This window comes from Limanda limanda, chromosome 19 (assembly GCF_963576545.1).
Source record: "Limanda limanda chromosome 19, fLimLim1.1, whole genome shotgun sequence".
Lineage (NCBI taxonomy): Eukaryota > Metazoa > Chordata > Actinopteri > Pleuronectiformes > Pleuronectidae > Limanda > Limanda limanda.
In genome coordinates this window covers 22,997,400-23,001,195 of record NC_083654.1, presented here as the reverse complement: position 1 = coordinate 23,001,195, position 3,796 = coordinate 22,997,400, and positions in this window count along the sequence as shown.

Below are 3,796 nucleotides of genomic sequence, written 5' to 3'. Positions count from 1 at the left end.
TCTGATCTTGTCCTCCAGGTGCGTTGGACCCAGCTGGTTTCTCAGGGAGGTCTGGACGGTCTCGGTCTGGATCAGCTCGCTCTCACTCTCAGCTGTTGGCTCAGTGAAGTTTGTACGACTCTGAACTCGGAGACAAACATCCTCCGCAGGTCAGAACTTCTTCTTCTTCTTCTTCTCTGTGGAGGCTGCAGACAAGTGTCCTCATTGACATGCGTTACTTTTAGAACCTCACTGTTGCTATGGTTTTATTTTTTAAATGATAATTTTCCTTGTGACCACACTGACCAGTACAGTGATTTGAATATTTCTTTTTCTATGGTAATAATAACGTTCTGTGTTGCCATGGTAACTCCTCAGGTCGTTCAAGTCGGTGTGTGACCTGCAGCAGGTGGAGGATCGATGTGAGGCAGCGAGGATGATTAAAGTCCTGAATGAGGCTCTCATCCAGCCCCTGGAGACACCTGGACCTGGACCTGGACCTGGACCTGGACCTGGACCTGGACCTGGACCTGGACCTGGACCTGGACCAGAGCTGCTGCTGGTGATGGAGGAGAAGAAACAGGAGGAGAAGATGGAGACTAGAGAGGAGGTTGAGAACTAAGAGCAGAGTTTATAGCTGAGGTTGATCCTGGTCCTCCTCCTTCTTCTTCTGCTCCATTAATACAAGCTGCTGCTGCCCCCCCCCCCCCTGTCTGCTGCCTGTTTTTATATCATCAAACCTAAAATGACAGAAACCATCTTTGACGAACATTAATTTAACGTTAAATTAAGTTTGGTCCAGGTCCCGTCTGCTAACGTGGAGGAGGAGGTTCATGATCCGGCTCCATCTGGATATTATGATATTATCTCCAGAGAAAGAGATTTAGATTTAATGAACTGGAGGAAGACGTATGATGTCGACTCGCTGAAGTTTCCAAATGTTATTTCAGTTTAACTTTAATATATTTTTCTATTGTGTCCATTGACCAATAAAGGTTTTGTTTTATACTTTTCTGCTCGTCGTGCGTTTCTCATGAACACGATATGTTAAGAAGAGAATTTCTTCATATTCAGAAACTTTCAGTTGAAAGTTGATGTGTTGGTTGAGGGTCAAAGGTCACGGTGACCTCATGTTCAGTGTCACATTTTTAATCACTTTACATTTCTTTATTTTGTTAGTTTCTCTTTTTCAGTCTGTGATGACGCATAAACAAGAGTCTCACACACACAGTCCCCACACGGAGCCTCAAACCAGCAGGTGTCTCTCACACAGTTAAATTTAGAAACCATGAGAACACCACAACTTTCCCAGCATGCCCTGGGGCAAGGCAGCGCCCCCCCGAGGACATGTCCATCAGCTGGGAGTTGCATGATGGGAAACATTTCAGGACGATTTGACCTCCACATCCTCACGGGTATAGAGACGTGTGTGTGTGTGTGTGTGTCTCTCTCTCTCTTCAGTTCAGTGTGTGTGTGTCTCTCTCTCTCTCTCTCTCTCTCTCTCTCTCTCTCTCTCTCTCTCTCTCTGTCTTCAGTACAGTGTGTGTGTCTCTCTGTCTCCCTCTCTCTCTCCCTCTCTCTCTCTCTGTCTCTCTCTGTGTCTTCAGTTTAGTGTGTGTGTGTGTCTCTCTCTCTCTCTCTCTCTCTCTGTCTTCAGTACAGTGTGTGTGTCTCTCTGTCTCCCTCTCTGTCTCTCTCTGTGTCTTCAGTTTAGTGTGTGTGTGTGTCTCTCTCTCTCTCTGTCTCTCTCTGTGTCTTCAGTTCAGTGTGTGTGTGTGTCTCTCTCTCTTTCTTTCTCTCTCTCTCTCTCTCTCTGACTCTCTCTCCCTCTCTCTCTGTCTTCAGTTCAGTGTGTGTGTGTCTCTGTCTCTCTCTCTCTCTCTCTGTCTCTCTCTCTCTCTCTCTCTCTCTCTGTGTCTTCAGTACAGTGTGTCTCTCTCTCTCTCTCTCACTGTGTCTTCAGTACAGTGTGTGTGTGTCTCTCGCTCTCTCTCTCTCTCTCTCTCTCTCTCCCTCTCTCTCTCTGTCTTCAGTACAGTGTGTCTCTCTCTCTCTCTCTCTCTCTCTCTCTCTCTCTCTCTCTCTCTCTCTCTCTCTCTCTCTCTCTCTCTCTCTCTCTCTCTCTCTCTCCTCTCTCTCTCTCTGTGTCTTCTGTTCAGTGTCTTCGTGTCTGAGCCTGATTCTAATCTGGGGATTTATGTGATGAACGACTGCGTCTGTTTCCCACGATGCATTTCAACATGTGTATTTTGTCTTGTTTGGTGTTGTGTCTTTTCTCTTTGTCGTCCTGTGGTGACTGTGATGAACTCAGGGTTAAATCCTCTTCATCAGAATGTGAAGCAGCTTTAAGTATAAACACAAATTAAACATTCTGGTGAAGGACGAGTCTTTTCTCCTGCTGCTGACAACACAGACGTTAGATCTGCTGAGACGGACGTGAGGATTACAGCAGATTACAAGTTTCTTCAGATTAATCACTGAGTGAAAAGTGTGTTTTATGTCGTCAGCTGTGATTATAGGAGGTTATCAGAGGTTTGATCGCCCACACTCACGTCCACAGATTAGAGGGAGAAATAAAAACTGCATTTCACACTGGAGCGACAGAAGAAGTTCTTAGTTGCAGTAACAATAATTTATAGTGAGTAATATCAATTTAATGTACACAGAGTATCCAAAGTGAAAGTACCTGTTATGTAAAAGAGTGAGTTAGTAAGGTACGTTATTACTTTATGTTTTAGTGTTAAGTTTTTTAATTGTTCACAAAGTACTCACTTTTCAGACTAAAACAAAAATAAAACTTTTAGTTTTTGTTCCAAGTTATTTTACTTTATTGTCGGATACATTTTTTGTAAAATAGCCCGAAATACAAATACCTGGATAAAGTTAAATGACATATAAATTGTGATCAGATTACAGTAAGTGAGTACATATATTTATATAGAAAAATCCTTTCAGAATAAAAGCAGGAGGGGACATTTCCTTTGTTAATGTCTGTTTCCACTTAAAGGCGCCGTCTCTATGCTAATGCTACTCAGAAGAGATGCTAACGCCCTGACTGAGGCTTCATCACACAAATATGATTTCATTTTCATTTTTTAAATTGACTTATTTTGAAATGGTTATATTTTAAATGTTTGTACTTTACATGTATCACTACAAATAAACAAAAGTACAAACCAAAATCTGAGGTGGAAGAATGAAAACAAGAAGTGACCGATGAACACGACGAGCTGAACCGACAACTTAACAAAGACCAGTCGAGGGTCAAAGGTCAAACACATCAGAAATCAAACTGAAGACACAAGGAGCATCATTTCAAAATAAAACAGGAACCAGGAAACTGAATCAAAACAACTAAACACAAGGAGAAACGAGGTTAATGTCCCTAAACATTGACATTAACTCTATAGTTCCTTTATTTTCAATTGGAAATGTTTTATGTTCAAACGTGTTGACGAAGCTTCGACCTTTATTCTCTTTCCTCACATTAAATGTGACATCACCGATGACGTCAGCAGGGGGCGTGTCTCCCTGGGAACTCCATTGTGAACAGTAGGAACTGAAAATAGGACAGAGACTCTATTGTTGGACTTCCAGCTGTGACACAGGAAGCTGCAGATGTTTGAGAGCGTGAGAACCAATCACACCTGAAGCCCTCTGTCATCCTGTAGGGCCCGCGTGATTGGTCAATGATTGAAGGGCGGAGCTCCGAGTGTGAGCAGGTGTTCGAGGGCGTGTCTGTTTATTGATGATCAATTATAGATTAAAGATCATAGGTTATAGATTATAGTAAGTATGTCTCTCTCTCTCTCTCTCT